General features: G+C 32.3%; 1 protein-coding gene across 2 annotated transcripts in view; it reads left to right on the top strand.

Annotated features, from left to right (window-relative positions):
* Positions 1 to 4,367: 4,367 nt before the first annotated feature.
* Positions 4,368 to 20,489, top strand: part of LOC106665529 (protein decapentaplegic) — a 41,946-nt gene continuing 25,824 nt past the window's right edge. The window contains exon 1 of one of the 2 annotated variants that reach the window (XM_014392000.2): positions 4,368 to 4,597. The gene's annotated coding sequence lies outside the window, so the exon portion shown is untranslated. Of the gene's footprint in view, positions 4,598 to 10,147; positions 10,479 to 20,489 lie in introns of those variants that run through there. The other variant, XM_014392002.2, reaches the window with a different exon arrangement.

The following is a 20,489-nucleotide window of genomic DNA, read 5'->3' as shown; positions in this document are numbered from 1 at the left end:
GATTTTTCAGATTAGATGTTTAAACCAACCAGGAAGTGACATTCTTAGAATAATGCTTATCTAGTTTTTGAAATATTTGACAGAAAAAACAGGATAGAAATTTAAATTGTGTTTCAGAAGAGTTTAAATTTATCTTTACTGTGTGAAACACTTGATTTAATGAATCTATACAATTTCACTTTGTTCACCCTCCCCTTACAGTCAGAGTGATGAATTGTAAAATCTGACCCCTCGAAACCAAAACACATTCCTCATGAGTGGTTTTATGGGCATGTCTACGTCTCGGCAATTGTCCCCTTGATGTTGTTATCGATAACGACAGCATAAACATTCTCCCCCGTCCTCGCATAACGGAGGGATCTTCGCATCTAATTTTGATATATACCCTAGGCTTCGCTCTTTCTACTCTGTCCCATCAGTATATCACTGGGTATGAGTCAGGCCATTTCGCCAATTGGTATAACCTCAGAACGGGGAAAAGTTTCGGCGTGTAACTGGATTGGAAAATTTATTTAATTCAGTTTAAGCGACATGGTGAAAAAGAACTTTTGGATGTCAGACTTGAAACTTGTGGTAATACGCATGAATACTTTATTTCAGTTTCCTCAAACAAGTCAAAAGCATATAATTCAAACATATTTTATTATCACGAGTAATTTACTTATTTTAAAAGTTAACACGCATTAGTAAGTAGTTCATAAATAAGACAATTTTATAAAATGAAACGTTTATTCCACTTTTCTCTAAAGTAAATAATATTCATTTTGGCATTTCTAAATGCTTTGTGTGCCCAGCATATAGAGAAAGGTTGCTCGATGTGTCCTATTTAATTGAACCATTCCTTGGCTAGCTACATATAGGGAGCGTGTAGGAAGGCCACCCGATATGAGAACTGTGTTGAGCAAGGCATTGGTTATCTGAATACTCTGTTCCGATTTTTAGAAGAAAAGGGCTTTTTTACTGTTTATTACTGATAGTTTTTTGTACCTAAGTGTAAATGTATTTATTTGCGTAAATGTTTCTGGTAAGTGGGCCGAGAACTTATATAAATTTATAGTTTAAAATAATTTATAGTTATTTATATAGAACTTATATAAATAACCCTCAATTAGGTTAGTTGTATAATATGTGTAAAAAGTGATGGAGGATTATCGAGTACTCCAACACCCTGAGTGATAAGTTTTTAAATAAGAAAAAATGTATTCAGTGTAGACGGGGTGTCGCAACATTCCATCCCTCTCACACCATTCACACTAATAAATACATTCAGTCTCAACAAACACAAAAATAAAGAAAATCCTGAATTCTCCAAAAATCAGAACAGGGAAACAAAGATGGTGGCTGCGCTGCTCAAGCGCAATTATAAATCGGGTACGGGGGGCATTCCTACACGTTCTCTATATGAAGCCAAGGAATGACAACCTTAAGTTAAGCGGGTCACATCGAGAAAAGTGTTGAACCAAATATTAAGCAACGATTCGAACCATCCAACGGCCACCGATCGACCATGTCTTCCATCGTCCAACTCACTTTGTTTGAACAATGTTATTGTATTGATTTTTAGTCCAGGGGGTGGTTCGCGGTGGTCAGTCGGGAGTTTGGGACGTCCTGTCCTCAGCACGTAGAACCTGTAAAGGACAGCAGGAACGCTTCATTCCAAATCTCATAAAATGCGGTAGGAGCGACCGGTCTTAGACTGACCCGTCTGGGAAGACAAGGCGAAAACTTCTATACAAGTTCCAAGAACTTAGCTCGGTAAAGGTATGGCGGAGTAGACGACTTGGCTAAGAGAGATCGTCCTAGACGAGTTCGGCCGGAAAGATCCCGAGTAGACAACCGTTCCAGTGCCATCCCAGTTCTCCCGAAGGCTTCGCCGAAGCGATTCCAAAAGGTCTCGACCGAGTTTGAAATTATTCGAGTATTTGTACTTTAAATGGGAATAAGTTTTATTTTATTAAAAAAATATTATTACAATTATTAGAAATACGCCGATTGTATCATTCATTACTCTGAATTACAATTTTATTCCAGTATCGTAGAAAGGATCAGAATTTGTACTTAATTTAGATAAAAACTAACCAAAAAGGCATGTTTGTTCGACCATCAGTTTTGCATCAATAATAATCACATATACTTACGTATGTGTGTAATTACTATAGATTTCGTTTATCTAATCTCTGCAACACACAATAACTTAAATTCATTGTCTANGTCGTTTTGTTTGTATCAACAACTAGCACCTATAACTTGTCCGTGTGCCTGCTTGTTCTCTAGATATATAGTAGTACAGACAGAAATAAATATCACACAGAGAATTATCGACCAGGTCGAACCATTAAAATTGATGATTGGGATCAGATATGCTGTACAAAATGAAGTAGTGGCATCTTTTTTTGCCAAGCCTTCGGATTTTTATTAAGCCTCAGGGCTCTACAGAAGGTTAAACATAATTATTTTAATGGCCTGGGATCTCAATAAAACCAAGTTTCCAACGAACTTACGGATACTTACTTAAAAAACATAAATAAAAATAAAAGCGGCACGTTCAGGTGGTCATATTTCGTTCTTACGTTTTTACTTTATACAATATATAGATATAAATAGATAAAATAGACTAAAATAAAGAGGTTTAAACTTTTCTCTCATTCTCTCTCTCTCTCTCTTCTTTATCTTCTATGTACCTATCTATCTATACCTATTTATGTATCTATATAATAAGATCAATCTATGTCTTTCTATCTGTTTATCTATGGGTTTCTCTTTCAACATTGTTTCGCACACACACTCTTTTTATTTTCTCTTTCTCTCTCTCTCTCTCTCTCTCTCTCTCTCTCTCTTCCATCCCTCTTTGACTCTTTCTCACTCCCTCTCTGTTTGCCTATATATCTGTTTATTTGACACTTGTCTGCCGGTCTGTTACCGTATCTGGAATATTCTGTTGTATCCATGTCTACTTATTTGTACATAAATAAATATAACTAACTTGTATTTCTTCTTGTTGTCTGTCTTTTTTTTTCTCTCCCTTCGTCACTCACTCACTCTCGCTCTCCTTCCTAAAATGAATTTATCCTCATGGGGACTATCAACTTTATTTATGATGAATGGTTCACAAAAAAAAATCGTTACTTTACAAATCATACCGATTGGGTATAAATAATAAATATTGACATAAGAATAGAATTTGCTGGGAGAAGAATGAATTGAAACTATTACTATTGTTGCCCCTTTCATCGACACTAGTTTTTTTCAACAAAATTCAAAATTTTTGGGCCTTCAAGAAGCGCAATACATAAAAGTGGGTATACAGCTGGGAGCTAGTTGAATGGAGAACTTTTGAGGGAATTTGCAAAGCTCGAGGACTTTGTAGTTATTAACAGTTACCAATCTAACATTTTAAAAAAATTCTAAATTTCAACATTTTTGTTTTTCTTAATTTTTCATGCAGAATTTTGTTCATACAGGTGGCACAAACCAGATTTTTCTACAGAAAGTTATTCTGAAGTTTATAAGCAATTTAGTGGACTTAAGTCAAAAAATTTAAAAAACCCAAAACCCGAAATTACTTCTTTCCCGTTGAATATTTGGACAGGGTGAAGTGTTTTATTGCATATGGTGAGTAGAAACACCTCGTGAAATTTTCAACCCTTATCGCCAGTCACCTTAGTATAGTAATTGCCCAAACTTAGGACCTGGTGAAATGAATTGGAAAATATTCAAATTTAAACATTTTCAGTTTAATGTAAATTAAGTAGATTTAATTAAAATTAAAGGACAATAATACATTTTTTACATTAATGTTCAACTATAGTATAGAACCAGTGATGGTACCGAAGTTGAATCACTTGGATTTATAATATTATTGAACGTATTTTTATTTAATATCTTTTTTTAGTTATAATAAGGTGTTTTGAATGAAATTGTTTTAATAAATTTGAGTTTTTAAACCATACAGAGTATAAGATTATAAATGTAGGTATACAAACAGATAAACTTTGGTTTTATTTGAAACTCGCCATATTCGCTTTTTTAATGATTTCCTTTTTCCAAACATGGGCTCTAATGGGCAGGTAATAGTCGAAGGAGATAGATATCTAGAATTTACGACGGTGGTAAATTGTGCCCATGAGGCAGGAAAAGCGAAAATTTCTCCACCGAATTCCGGACCCGTCATGTCCTCCGTTGTCCTCCCTGTCAAAATCGTTTCCCCTTTGTTACAGATCGGCGGCTTTAATCAAGATATGGTCTCCGAAACAAATCTCGTCTATTGCACAACCGGAGGGACCAAGGCTGATTGTGAATCAATAAAGATAGATGGAGAGCGTGTGAGCGCCGAGGAGTGATGGGGGAAGAAGTGGTCGAGTGGGGGACCAGCAGCGAAGGAAATGTCAAAGTGAGCCACCAGTGGCCAGACTCCAGACTGTCTGTGAAGTGTTCAGTGTTCCAGTGCATTTCAGTGAACATGTCTCAAGTGAACAATTAGACGCCTACCGCGGATAGACATCACCGGCACCATTTTGTTTCCTGCCACGTGACCTCTGCGATTCAGGCATGCCAGGAAGGCGCTTCTCTAATGTTCCAATCAAAGGAAGACCCACAGGTGACATTTTCATTCTTAATCTAAAAAGATTTTTTTTAAATATTCTACTGGCAATAAAAGAAAATTATAACGATATGAATTTTTATGAACTTTTCCTACTTGGAGAAAGTCGTACAGCAGTCTCAAATTTCTCCATACGCCTCGTGCCATAAATAATTATTTTTAATATCAACCACCTTTACCTTTGTGTCAGCAACAATAATTGACGAAACTATTTATATACAAAAATATTAATAATTCATCCTAAAAAATAAAAAAAACCTACTCATCATGTAAGTAGAGTAATTCCTTGGGTGAACAAATAAATCAACAGCATAATAAAATCTTTAATATCGACGGATTTTTACACGGATTTTAAATATTTACACGAAACAATTTGTATTATGTCCCGATATTTTAAAAATTGTCAGGGTTACGCTGGTAAATGTATTTACCCCTGTTTCTATTAAAAACCACCAACAAACTGAATTTCCCGAGACCTATTTGGAATAAAAAACGCAAATAGTATGCAAAGTGACGTCTGGTCAACGAACACCCGCGATTTGGAAAAATTTAAATACAAAAACTGAACATTTTTTGGCCATATTTGACAAGAAGTTCGACAGAAGCGTACTCAACCCGTCGTAAACGCTTCCAATACTTTAATCCTTTGTAGCGACTTATTAAGCTGTTTTCTGTTAGTTATATAGACAAAAGATTGTACTGTAAGTTACTTGGCAATAAAAAAAATATATAATAAAATTCTTCTAAATGTACGACTCTATTTGATCCACTGTCTTGCTTTCGTGCGATTGATTGAAAATGTTGTATTTTGTTTATTCTGTCTTTAAGTTAAATAAGCAATATTGGAATAAGAAAACATGTGATAGTTATGGTTTTGACTAAAAAGCCTCACATGTACCAAACAGTCAAAAATTAAGGAATCTACTTGCTCCTTGATCTTGAGGTATGATTACTAGTCGAAAGTTATCGTACTAATGTTACTGGAAAAGTCGACATGCTAAAAAGCTTGGGCATATGTTCACTTATGACTTAGGCTTGTTTTCAACATTTCGACTCTTACCTCTTCCAAGATATTCGCACGGGCAGTCTCCAGTTTCCCAGAACTTACAAAAGCGGGCGCGTGGGCGTAGGACAACTTTCACTCGGACCGAGAAGAACTGGAAACTGCCGGTGATGAAACAACCTCAAAAAAAGCCGAATAATTCCACCTCGAAATTGTCCGATGAGGATGAACGTTGAAAAGTTGCGGTAGGTAGGAAGCACGGGGAAGAGTAGGGTTGGTGGTGACGTCGAACCATGGCGCCTACCTTCACTTAGCACCCCCATAAAAGTGAAGAGCTCACCCCCGGCACCCGTTATATGAAGGACTCCCTCACGACACCATATATCATTGTATCAACACCACCCCGGGGCCCCTAACCTTTCCACGTTGACACCTGTAAACGGTGCCGTCGAGGAATAAAATATTTGCATTCCTCTTTTTAAAAAAAAATCCTCCAAAAACTGCCAAATCGGTGTGAAAATATATTTTATCTTTTCTCTTTCTACCACCTAAAGATAAAAACAATAAATCTTCTTTGGGTGAAATGACTCGTGAACTTTTGAAAAAGAGAACATGCGCCTTGCGTTCGAAGCATTAGAAACCATTTTGAAATTGAGTGAAATGTATGATGATTTGCACAAATGATCAAATTTAAAAAAAAAATTTGTATACCCCGTTAAAAAGTTTTGTTCAAAATTAAAATAGTTGACAACCCTTTGAAATTATTCACTTTTGGATCCGTCCACCTTCGCTATTCATATCTCGTACTCGTATAGACAAGCTCAGAGAAAAAGTAAATAAAAAATATTTTTATATACAACAATAACAACTTTCAGGTTCAATTCAATAAATATATTTGTGTATTTATATTATTGAATGTAATCCTAGTAAGGAAGGATGTAATCCGCTATTTTTTTATCATTCATTTTCGCAGACAATATTGTCTAACTGAATAAATTCAATTGAACCCTTCTAAATAATAAGTTTCTTGTAAAATTGAAACAATTATCAAGTATTATTAAAGAGCATTGCCTATGGATCCTCCGAACTTCGCTGTTCTTCTAAGTTTCCACCAGTGCAAAGACAAAACTTTCGATACAATTCAACGGATTTATTTGAACGTTTCGTACAATCAATTTTAAAAACCGGTAAGCTTATAAATAATTGCCAGTGTTTTTAATTTGCTTTCGCAAAAAATTATTACGTGTCTAACTCAAATAAACAACACTCAAATTAAACCCTTCTAAATAAGTAATTTCGCGCAAAAATTGAAACAATTAACAACAGGTTTGATTGAGGGGGTCCGACTTTCGTTAGAATAAATAGAAAAACGGATTTAAAAATTACCAAATTGTTATAGGAGTTGAGAGGAGTTCAAAAACGTCTTACCAAGTTCAATAAGGCACACAAACAATATCACAATTTAAAAAATTTATTTTTAATTTAATTCTCTTGGCTAAGTATGTTTTATTAATATTTATAAATAATTTCATGGTATAATTTCTCGACGTCACAAGAGAGACAGTTTTACAAAGAGTAACAGAACATCAGGAACTTACAGAACTTAAGATCTTGGATTTTTTATTCTATTGATTTTTAAAATATTAAATAGGTCTACATTGTCAAAAATAATCTTTCTTAATTTTTAAATAAATGTACTTTCGTTAGATTAAAACGAAACTGAACAACATGAACTGATGGTACATACAACCTAAGGTTTATTTATTTATTTTTTAATGTACTCGCAATAATACAAAATTTTTTGATCCAATCCACTGGCTTTGGCCATAATAATTTTTAACCTGTTGACTGAAATTATAAATAAATTTCTTTGATTGAAATTAATCGTCTGTGGGTCCGCCTATCTTCGCTCTTTTTTTATATATATAATCCGACAAGAATAATCATATGAAATTGATTTCTTGGGGGAAAAAATTGAACTGTAATACATAGAAAAAATTATATAAATTTTTATATTAGTATTAGTTTGATTCTGTTAAATTGAATATATGGTATTGTTAATTTAAAACCTGATAAATTTATAAATGAAACCATTTTAAAGTTTAAAAAAAATTAAATTTGACACTTTTGACGAACATTGAGATGAAATGAAGTTTGGGGATGGTTAGTTCTCTGTTCATCTTTTATTCACGTTCCGTATAGAAGGGTTCACAGAAGAAGAATCTCACTTTCTTAACAATTGATTAATTAAAACAATTGACAAGTTTTATAGTATAAACTACTGCATATTTATATAAATAATATTAATAAGATTCGGTTCAATTCATTGCATATATTTGAAGTTTAATCGTAAAGTTTAATAATAAATATAGTTGAGTTATATTTAATCATATGTATTTGTGGATTTGATGTCCATCTACTCCAATTGGGGGTGCGGTTTTTAAAAATTAATTACTGTTGTAATTCTATAAGCTTTCGAACGTTGATTCAATCTTCTTCAGTTTGCTAAAAAAATAATTAATAATTAAATTGATTACTTATATGTATTGGATGGATTTCATGTTCAATTATTGGACATACAATTTTAATTGACTTATAGTATCTTTTTATTGAGTGATTGGAAAAGTTCGGTTTTTAAAATTTAAATTAGTTTGTTTTTTTATTTAAAAATGTATAAAATAAAATAAAACAATAAGTTAAAAGCAAGGTGAGATAACAATATCGTTATCTCTAATATGCCAAATAATCTTCCTTTTTAACAAAAGGAATTATAAAATCAAAAATGTAACAATTTAAAAAAAAAAGTTAAAAAATGAAAGCTTATCGGATCAAAACTGTAATTAATTGAAAAAAACCCTGATCCATCGTTCGAGTTTAATCATGTGAATAATTTTATATTAAATTTAATGTCAGATTTTGTTATATTCATATTTTCACTGAATAAACGATTTTTATCAATAAAATCAGATTTAATATTTTAGTGTGTAATTAACTTACTACTTAATGTAATAGACTTTCTCCCCGTGTTCCTACAATAACTGCTGTCGCTGAAGTACAATTAAATATCTCTGCTTTTCCGATTAAATTACCTCGAGCTAAGCAAAACGTAGGTTATCATGCTTTTTGAACTTTAACTGTAATTTTTCTGACGAACTATGAGTAATGATAATTTCGTTAATGTTAGACTTGTCTCTGTCAGAATTTCGGGACCCGTATAACTCTGATAAAAGCCCAGTGGGTTTTGTTTATCATATGTTGACCGATGCAGAATCTACAGTTAACTTTTTCACATTCGCAGTCCCGGCTTAAACTTGACAGCGAAAGCTTTTGACCAAAGCCGTTTATGTTTAAACCAACCTGCTGAATTAACAAGCAGGAAATCGTTTTGGAAAGTTATCAAAACCGCTCGTCCTTTCCCGGTACAATTATCTATAAAGAAAATTTACATTAACATTCCATTTAAGATATGTTACATTTTACTCTGGTTCAGGATTTTCATCACAATAAAACAATTAATAACAAGAACAAACATCGGCTTTATCTTCTTTTTAATTGTAAAGAAATTCTATCCTCGAGCACATGGTGATGATAGGTGTAAGTCTGATAGCATCGTACGAATTATACAAACTCGGTGTTCTAAACCTTGCTATCTAATCAAAAATATATCCAGGAAAACCTAAATCAAGTATTCTTTTGAAAAAATTTCTTTATCAAATTTGGAACTTAGAAATAGAAAAAAATAAATCTGGAATCGTTTAATTTATAATCACATATAATTTTGTTGCCTTATATTGTTTTATTATGTTGAGATCCATGAATGAATCAATGTGTTATTTTGAAAAATTGACAGTTCATGGAATCCATGTGCTCGTAAATTGAAATAATCGACCTAAATTATAACACGACATTAATTTTTTTCCGTTTCTTGAGTAATATTTGATACGAACAAAGTCAGTTTAAAGTTCTAAGTTAAAGAAACAATGCAATATTAGGGTGGAAAGTTTGAAGTCCATGAAACGTTTCTAACAATCCTAAACTACAGTAAAAAAAATGAAAAACTTACAAATTTTGAGTAAAATCTACAGTCCAAAAAACAAATTTGGCGTAAATTTTAGTGTTTTTACGTAAAAATGAAAATGAACAATGAAACAAATTAGCTAAGATTTTTTTAAATTGGCTAGTTTGTTAGATAAACAATGCAATATCGGCATGGAAAGTTTGAAGTCCAAGAAACATGTCTAAAAATCCTAAACTACCATAAAAAAAGAGAAAACTTACAAATTTTGAGTAAGATCTACAATCCAGAAAACATAAATTTTAACGTGTTTTCACGTAAAAATGAAAACATACACTGAAATAAATAAGGTAAGATTTCTTTTAATTGGTTTTAGGTTGTTTTATTTTAATCAAGAGTATTTAAGTATTTTCAGTTATGGATTATCTCTTTTACTGTAAGATCACTGACATGTTTCCTTTAATCCCAAAACACCAACTTCTCTGTTTTTGTTTATTTATGTATATTCGACTTTTTTCACCCTGCGGCTCAGAATGTTTTCAACAAGGTGAATAATCCGTCCACCGGTTGAATCACCCGTTGTTTCTTCAACAAGGATCACTCTTCCAAATATATTTATTCCAGGGTGCGAGTTGAGTAATGAGTAATGAATGAGTCAATGGACCGTTAGTGCCAGACAGTTTGACTCAGTCAATTTGACGCTATTCCGTTTCTTTTTCCCCTCGCCGTCAGGTCTGACACACGAAGGATTTTGAATCAGTCATCCGACCGGTGACTATCCCGTTGGGATGTTGAGATGTTGAGAAATCCCCAGTCGTCCAACACCAACGGATTTACGTCGGCCCACTTCTTGATAAAACGTAAGTTATCTATTTGAAACAACAATACCTTATTCAAATGTTTGACTTAAGAACAAATTTATGAATGAACATTATTGTTTATTTTCTAAACAAACCATTTCATCACGTCTAGCTCCTTAAATATCGGCCTTTCTTTCTAAATGTAACTGGAAATATAAACTTCTCTCTTTTAGTACTATCAGTATTCATTCAGGAAAACGCTTGTTTCGAATGAGATAAAGTACCCATTGAAGTGGAATGCAACATTGCACCCAAACAAAGCGAGAATAGGCGAACCATGATAAAGGTCTAACAACTAAGAGGCTAAATTCTTCATTGAACTTTTAATCTTAATCCATTAACTATATTAATTATTCTTTTTATGTAAGGTCTTGGTTGAGATGAAAAAGGTGTGTCACGAGCGGGATTCGAACACACGACCTTTGGCTCAATACGCCGCTGGTCTAACCACTTGAACTATCGTGACTTCGAATTTTGATATTACGTTCAAACAATAAAACTTGTGGTAGAAAGAAATGTTTCAATGATTTTACAATGTTCTATTTCTTGGAATTTTAATATCTTCACAGATAGTTTAAAAATGGTACCTTATTTAAATACTAAACATAAATTTTTTTATTATTATTGCTACTAATGTGTGGTGTTTAGTGACCGTTAGTCAATGATTATTCGGAGATCGTGAGATGAGGTCTGGTGTGACGTAGGTTTTAGAAAAACATTTTCTTCATCGTGCCAACGTTTCGATCTTTATTGAGATCATCTTCAGGGCCTGGGATTTATAAACATTGTTTAAATTATACAAATACATGTAGGACGTGGAAAAAATGAATTGATACAATGCTAGAAAATTTTATATTAAAAAAAATTAATTTATACAATGCTAGAAAATTTTTTAGATTTAAACAAATGAATTTATATAATGCTAGACACATTTTTAGATTAAAAAAATGAATTTATACAAAGCTAGAAAATTTTAGATAATAAAATTATACAACGCTAATAATGGCATTGTATAAATTCAATTTTTTTAAATCTAAAAGTTTCTAGCATTGTATTATTATATAAAATTAATTTTATATATAAATTCATTTTTTTAGCTAAATATTTTAGCATTGTATAAATTCATTTTTTCCACATCCTACAAGTATTTTTAAAATTTAATCCAAGTTTATAAATCCCAGGCCCTGAAGATGATCTCAATAAAGATTGAAACGTTGGCACGATAAAGAAAACGTTTTTTTAAATCCTACCTCACACCAGACCGCATCTCACGATCTCCGAATAATCATTGCTACCAATGTCAATTTTCTTGTTTTACCCCTTTTCTTGAGTTTAATGCTTCTTATGAAAATTAATAAGAGAATTTTGTCGAAATAACGTATCTGAGCAAAAATCTTTCTCCTATTTGGGAAACTGAAATTATCCATGAGGGCATGGGGTCAAAGACCATCTTCATCGAGATTTAGAGAGATCGGCCGGCTATGATCCGATCAGCATATTTCCCCATTTTCATGGAAGTCAAAAGGAGAGTATCACTCGTGATAAGCGTTGTCAGAGTCGGCGGATATGTTACGTTTCCGTTCTTCGAAGCCTGTTTCGATATTCATGTTTTTTAACCCTTTTATCTACTTATCTCGGCGGTATTTTATTCAGTCGAGATTTGAAACAATTTCTCGATCCGGACGCACCTTGTTCGAAAATTGTAGATGTCTGCTGATTCGCAAAATTGATTGTTTTCTGCTGAAGTTAATTTTGAGGTGTAAACCTTTATCCTTGGTGGTAGAAAAAATTATTTATTTAAAATGACGATTAACTCATCCGTTTACTCAAGCTTTCCTTACGAGGCCAAAAGAACTTTTTTTCAACCTAACAAATCCAACACTAATGATATTAAGCTTTTACGTCCATAAAGTTATTTAGTGTCAAGAATTTTAAATTAATTTACATCTACCTGTTTTTCTCACCTAGTTGACTCACTTGAATTTAAATCTAGTTTATTAGCACGATACACTTTTATCTTGAGGTATTCTCAACTTTAAACAATCCAGCTCACACTTTTACGAATACTTTATAACAACTGTTCAATTGGTGAAAATTTCATAAAAATCATAGGTTTCAGGAACGTGCGCTTTAATCAGTATAGTTATGCAAATAAAAAAACTCTTTAAAACGGTGGATAAAATAGTTCTCATTTAAAATTTGAAAAGTCGTACTGGCTCTGAAGTAGGTATTTAATTTTAAAAAAACAGTAAAAATTTAAAAATAAAATCACAATTCATCTGTGCAGAGTATTTTTCTAATCGTGTTACAAAATTTGCCATTAAATTCTGCATTCAAAATGGAACCCAAAAGTCCTAATTATTTATGGTCCTAATCACAACAGTTTCAGAGTTACTCCCTTTTTTCTGATTTTTGCTTGCTTCAATTAAACAATGGTAACTCCAAAACTAAAATGTTTTGGACAAATCCGTTGAAACCACTGAAAACTACGTTAAATTTCCAACAAGATACGACAAATAATAAACTTGTAAACGTTGGTGAAATAAGCGTTTTAATACCCAGAACTTTGTAAAATGTTTTTCATTTCAAAATTGAAAAAATTAGTATGGTAATTTTAAACTACTATTTCCAAACCTAGAGACCAGCAAATTTCAGAAAACGTACACCATTTAATATCCTTTTTAGTGGTGTAATTGCTTTTTTCAAAGACAAAGAAATTAATGAAGGAATGGAAAAACTGATTGACGGATTGGTAAGGTGGGAAGATTAAAAAATAATTAACAAACCGAAATAGTGCAAGTATTTATCTATTTTCCAACACGAGTGCAACTTTGATTATAGGATTATTGTATTATTATTCCCCGAAATAATAGATTTTTATGATTCAAAACGTCCATTCAATTAAAATTTTCTTAAGTTTTTTATTTTTTTATTGTTATTAATCTTTCCACTTTATCATGCCGTCAACTACGATTTTTTCCTTTCCTTCATCAATTTCTTTATCTTGGCAAAATGTAAATACAAAAACAATTACACCACTAAAAAGAATATTAAGTGGAGTACATTTTCTGAAATTTGCTGGTCTCTAGGTTTGGAAATAAATAGTTTAGAATCACCGTAGTAAGTTTTTCAATTTTGAAATAAAAATTATTTTTCAAAGTTCTGGCTACTAAAACGTTTATTTCACCAACGTTTACAAGTTTATTATTTATCGAATCTTGTTGGAAATATAACATAGTTTTCAGTGGTATCAATGCGTCTGTCCAAAACCTTTTAGTTTTGGTGATATCATTATTTATTTGAAGCAAGGCCGTGAAATCTTAAAAAATCAAAAAAAGTGTAATAAGTCCGAAACTGTTGAGATTCGGACCATAGTTTCTTAGAAGTTTTTGGTTCCGTTTTGAATGTAAAATTTACTGGCATCAACTGTTTGTTACTCTCGTAGCCGGACACCCTGTACAAAAACCTATAATTTCTGAGCAAAACTATTTCTCCATGCCCCCAATAATCCAAAATATTAATATTATTAAAAATACAGTAGAAAAAATGTATAATTATTTTACCTTTTCATATATGTAACTTATAAGATAACAAACAAAAAAACTTTTTTAATACTAAATAAGAAAAAGAAAAAAATAAAAGATTGAACAAGATGAAGTTACTCAATATGCAGGGTGACATTATTTAGAAGGTTTCACTGAAAAAAATAGTAAAAATTTGCAAAAAAGAAGAAATATTTAAATGTTTTACTATTTATTCAAATCTGAAATGAATTGAAAATGTATACAGTTATTACCTCCCATAAAACACCCTATAGGAACAATAAAAAAAACTGCAAAATAGTTTATACGTTAAAAAAACAAAAATATAGGGAAAACAACGCAATTTTTATACAAAAGGCTAAACAAACGCAAACAAGATGTAAAAAATTAGAAAGACAACACAGGTTTAAGTCTACACATCACAAATTCAGGACATCATATACATTTTAAGGATGTAAAAAATACTAGGGAGAGAAAACAATAATGTAAAATTATTAGAATTGGAAAACATTACCTCAATATAGATAACAATAATATCAACATTTAACAAGATAAAAACAAAATTTGTCAACAGTATAAAAACATATTAACAATGTACAAAAATAATTTTAAGAACATAAACATAAATATAAACAAAACAAAACTGTAATTAATAATAAGTAAACACGATCTGTAACAAGTAGGGAACCTACTAGGTTGATGCTTGTCAGCAAATAAACCAAGTTAATAATAAATCGAATATAAAAATTTCGCTATTAAAACCTACATTAATTTGTAATTTTAGAGATTAAGCCTAAAGAGGGGAAGCCACCGAAATCGATTTGATAAAAATAAAAACACTTAGAAAAAGAGATTTTATTGTTGAAGAAGCCTACATGTTATTCTCCAGCCCGTAAAAGGAAAAAACGAAAAGATATAGGATAATTTAAAACTATATTTAAAAATATTAAATATATATTTTGATTTTTCGATAAAATTATCTGATCAAGGGAAATTCAGCCGGGCCATATAAAAAAACACCCTGTATAAAAATTATAAAATAAATATTTATGCATTAAAAGAACTGTGCCTTTACGGACGTCCTCTGTAGTCAAAACAATGGATCAATAGCAAGGACAGGCGGACCAGTAACTTATACTGGTTTTTTTAACTATCGAGTTTTAATACCTTACAATCTCACTATTTCCCCATAATAGGTTATTAGCTATTTAATAAAGATTAATTTTTATCAAAACGACGATTATTAAATACTGCCCAGTTTTAAAATTAGGTATGTAATTGTTCTATGTTCACACTGATTCGAAAGAGGAAAAACTTCTTAAAATAATTTTTCTCTTTGAGAGCTTTTAACAACTACCAATGATAATCCTTAGAGTAGATTTTCCATTTGGACCGTACAGTCGAAGAAATCGGTTCGCATTGTTCTTGGAGGATGTCAACCGTGCACAATACTGTCCAGGGTTCAGGTGCATTTCGCTATGTTTACCCATTCTCTTTGTTGCCTTTACCTAAATAACAATAGGAAGCTGTTCCCTCGGAGTACAATGTCATTGTGCTCTCATCAGCCTTTCTCTCGGATGCAACGACCAGAGGGGATAGGCCAGCCCTTTTGCAACATTGGTCAAACTTCTTTTTTCAATTCCCGTTCTCATTCTCGGCCCTTAATGGCGTTCAATTATACGCCGTGAGCCGAGGAAAGAATGCTAGAAAGCTGTAATTCCCTATCTGGGTCAAGTTTTCGTTTGGGACTAAAAATATAGGACTGGATCAGAGGGTCAAACAGTTCACTGCCGACAACTTAAATTTAACAAATGAACGCTTAAGGAAAATTGCCTTTTTTAACAAAAAAAGTGTTGAATTACACTTACAGATCAGAAAAATTATTTAATTTTATTTATTAACAGACAACATTTTAGTATCATTGGAGTACTGAGTATTTTTTCCATTCTCGTTTTTAATTTTGTATACATTTCCTTTTTCATTGCTACATGTAACATATTTGAAGGCAGTTGTAATACTTTGCCAATTTAAAAAAAAATATAAATGAGATAAATAAAATCAATTTTTGTTCTTAGTTTTGCAGTTACGATAATTGTACAACTGTCAGGACTTCACTAACAAACTCATTAGTTTATCATAAAATGTTTTAGCAGTATACAAACTTTCAATTAACCAACTTTTTTATGTAAGGTTTTGGTTGAAATGAAAAAGTTAGTGTCACGAGCAGGATTCGAACCCACGACCTTCGGCTTAATACGCCGCTGCTCTAACCACTTAAGTCACGATAGCTCAAGTGTTAAGAGTAGCGGCGTATTGAGGTGGGTCCGAATCCCGCTCGTGACACTAACTTTTTCATTTCAACCTAAACCTTAAATAAAAAAGTTGCTTAATCGAAAGAAGTAATTTGGTCAATCAGACCACTAAATATAATGGATTGTTCAAACTGTTGATTAATAACGAATTATTTGATTTTTTATTACCATTTGCACAAGCTAGCTACATTCTGTAAAAAAATCCTCATCCTCATCCTCACTGCTTCTCATTATTCTAATTTGGTTGGCCCTACTGTTTACTTGATGATAACTGTTCAGATTTCGCCATCCTCAATGTTGATATGTGCGTATATGTCATTTTATTTATCTAAGGTTGTTTTGCCCTGATGACCTTAAAATAGGTCAAAAGCTTGGCGGTAGTAACTAACTTTGCTTTTTTCTTTAAGACACCATGATCCAGAGAGTTCGTAAGTGAAAAGTAGTCGATACTTCTAATACTGAAAACAATTTTTCGATCAAAATCTGTTCTAACAAGAAAGTGTTGACTTATTTGATCAAACCGGAATCTTCTAAATTAACTGTTTGGTAAATTGTTTAAATAAGTATTCTACACGGTTGTTCGAATTGTTAAGGTTTATTGGTTTGATTGTCTTTTTTACCGTACGTCTAGAATTATTGCTTTTGGGATTTGAACTGGAAATCCATATTTTTAAGATTCAGTGTTTCCCTAGACGCTACATTTTAGATGTCACTGGTCAATTTGGTTGAATTTTTCATGTTCCTTAAGTGGAAACAATCCGCCACTAATTACACTCTTGTTAATTGGCCATTACATTTACACCATTATACAGGTGTATAATTGACCAGAGTTTGGTTGAAATCGATCATCCCTGGTCAGATTGACCTCCATGTAAATCTTGTAATTCGACAAACACGAGCTGACTGCTTCCAACCTAATTTTAATCGACAGCTCAAATATCTGATGGAACCACTGCTCCGGGACAGCGATGACAATGAGAGAGGGAAGGCGAGTTGCAATGGAAGGAGAATGGAGCAGCGGCTCCAGATTCCAGAAGAACAGGTTTTACGAAGCCACCCAATTCCCCGCCCTAACCTCTCGCTAATTAGCCGACAATATTATATAACAGCGAGCCGTTCCTTACCCACATTCCACGGGAAGACGTCTTCTCGTCGCAAATAACACCCTCCGCCCTGGAACATCGGCGGAAAGTCCGAGGGCCGGGGTGAAACGGCGAATTGCGGGCTTTTTGCCAACTGATCGCCTGCGACTTCCACGTGTAAGACATTGTCATTTAGAAGAGACCGGAATCTGAAGACTTTCTTAGGTCGAGTATGCTATCAGTAAAAACACGGTCATCACTAAGATCTGATAAAACCCATATTCCATCTATGTTACAATCACATCAGAGATTTTCGTTTTAAAAACATTTGATAAAAATTAGCGGATGTGCCAAATCCAGACATTTATCTAAAATTTTGTTGATATGCCGATTTGAAAAAAAAAAGTAGTTAAAAACTTCATTATTGGGTCATTTGGACTTGGCTCTGCTTGTGAATCGGAGGGAATCTAGTTCTGAAAGCTGCCAGATTGTTGTAATACGGAAGTCGGTGTGACTCACAGGTCAATTGAAATTCAGAACAGAGCCGATTTCTAATTCTAGGTACATAACTGTATCCGTCTACAAAAGATAGCAGTTAGTCCCATTTTCGAGGTAATTATACGAATACAGTTGGATGGCTAGGGTGGTATTCGATGGGGAAAAATACATTACATGTCATTTCCATATAAACCACGATAATCGTACGTTCATGTTTTCTATTAATTAATTATAATGTACAAAATGTTTTAAGTTAAAGGTGAAGTGATATCGTCCAGATTGAAATAGCGATAACAAGCAAATTAGAGAACTCGTGCCTGCAATGTAACAATTTTTTTGAATTTATTCGCAAAAAGTATGCTTAAATAAACACACAACTTTTTTATGGGTGTTGTAGAGTTCTTATAATAACAAATTTTCATAAAACGTTAATTATAAGAAATAAAATGTTTTAAGTTAAAGTTGAAGTTATCGGGTTTGGGTTGGAACAGCAAGTCATGAAACAAGCAAGACAAAGTTGATCATTGTTAGCATGTAGCTTCATTAGCAAAAGTATGCTTAAATAAACACATAACTTTTTGACGGGTGTTGTAGTGTTCTAATAATATAAAGCTTTCATAAAACGTTAATTATAAGATACAAAATATTTTTAAGTTAACATTTTAGTTATTTCGGGTGTTGTAGTAAGTTCGTCCAGGTTGGAACAGCGATTACAAATCAGAGATGATAACTTTTTGAACGAACTCGAACCTGCAACACTTTTTTTATAGGAAAAAGTATGCTAAAATAAACACAAACCTCTTTTGTGTGCTGTAGTATTTCTATAATACCAAATTTTCATAAAAGGTTCAATAATATATATAATAATAATATTTCTAATAATATAAAACTTTCATAAAACCTTAATTATAAGACACAAAATATTTTCAAGTTAAAATTGAAGTTATAGCGCCCAGGTTGGAACAGCGATAACGAGCAATTTTTTTATAGAAAAAATAAGCAAACGTCCTTATTATGGGTGTTGTAGTATCCTTATAGTATCAAATTTTTCTTAATAGGTTAATCATAGGATACAAAATATTTTATGTTAATGTTGAAATTATAGCGTTCAGGTTGGAACAGCGATAACGAACAAATCAGAGATGATCACTTTTGGACAAACTCGAACCTGCTAAATGCTTTTTAATTTGAGGGGAAAAAAGCACATAACCTTTTTATAGGTTTTGTAGGGGTCTTATAATATCAAATTTTCATAAAACGTTAATTATAAGAAACAAAAAGTTTTAAGTTAAAGACGAACATTCAGGTTGGAACAGCAATAACAAAACAAATCCGAGATGATCACTTTTGAAAGGACTACTACCAGCCATATATTAATATTTTTTTATAGGTGGAAAGTATGCTTAATAAACACATAACCTTTTTATGGGTTTTGTAGTTTACTTATTAAGAAAGTTCATTCATCAAGTAATTCCATCTGAAGGTTAAAAACGTTCTAGCTAAAAATTATCTAATCCTTTCTCTAATGTAAAAACAAATTAATTTAGGCTGTATAAATAATTCAAATAAATCTCAAGATATTAGAGGGCGATCCAATGACTTTTGACCTAATCTTTGCTAGTGGGAAAGAGAGAGCGAGAGAGATAGAAAAAAGATAAAATTTGCTCTTTTAAAAAGATAATTTCCTAAAAACCGAGGTTGCTTGTGTTTGACGTCACACACTTACAAAAAAAAATATTTTGAATTATTTTGCGAGTCATTAACATGAGAACTGTCCCTATTGTACGAGGCAACCTACGGCTCGGGTATTTTTACTCAAAGGTTATCTGAATCGTCAAAATTGTCCAGCCGATATTTGATTTATCGTTTGCCATCGTTATTGTTTTTTTTCTTTCCTTCCTGTTTGCCTCCATCCATTATTCAATCATGATCCCGATGCGGTAGATAATAGCCGTCCATGAGAAGATTCAAGTGTGGATTATTACTGTAATTACAGTTAGTCTAAATACACGTGTGTCAGGCTAAAAGCTTCTTTTTCAAATACAATTCCCCACCGTCAGGTTTTGCGTCAATAATCAATAACTAAAACGATATTTGACCGAGAGTTCATTGAAACTGTGTCATTATATTACCATGTAATTAAACTCAAGTAGCTATTTTTACCAGTACAACGCGCAAACTATTATTTCAATTTAACTGCTTTAAAAAACCAACCTGTGATTAATTTTTATGTTAAATATCAGAACCGCACATAAAACCTAAATGAACAACGATTAATTTTAATAAAAAAATAATTTTCTAGATAACAGGAATTTTAATAAGGCAGAAATATAAAATCATATTTTCAACGATCATGTCAACAATGTCATGATTCAATATGATCTCTTGAGATTTACTCAAGACAAGACGTGCAATTAAACTACGACATGTAAGTCGAGTTTAATCTTTTGTACATAATCGTAAATCATATGATGTTCATAAGCATAGGTTTTCTCTAGTACGGCTCTGTTATTAGCAATAAAGACCTGTTATACTGCGTACTTAATACGTCAGAGGAGATCGCTCTATTAAATAATA

This window comes from Cimex lectularius, unplaced genomic scaffold (genome assembly GCF_000648675.2).
Source record: "Cimex lectularius strain Harlan isolate CLEC.00 unplaced genomic scaffold, Clec_2.1 scaffold102, whole genome shotgun sequence".
In the NCBI taxonomy this organism is placed as follows: Eukaryota; Metazoa; Arthropoda; class Insecta; order Hemiptera; family Cimicidae; genus Cimex; species Cimex lectularius.
This window is presented reverse-complemented; position numbering and strand designations above follow the sequence as displayed.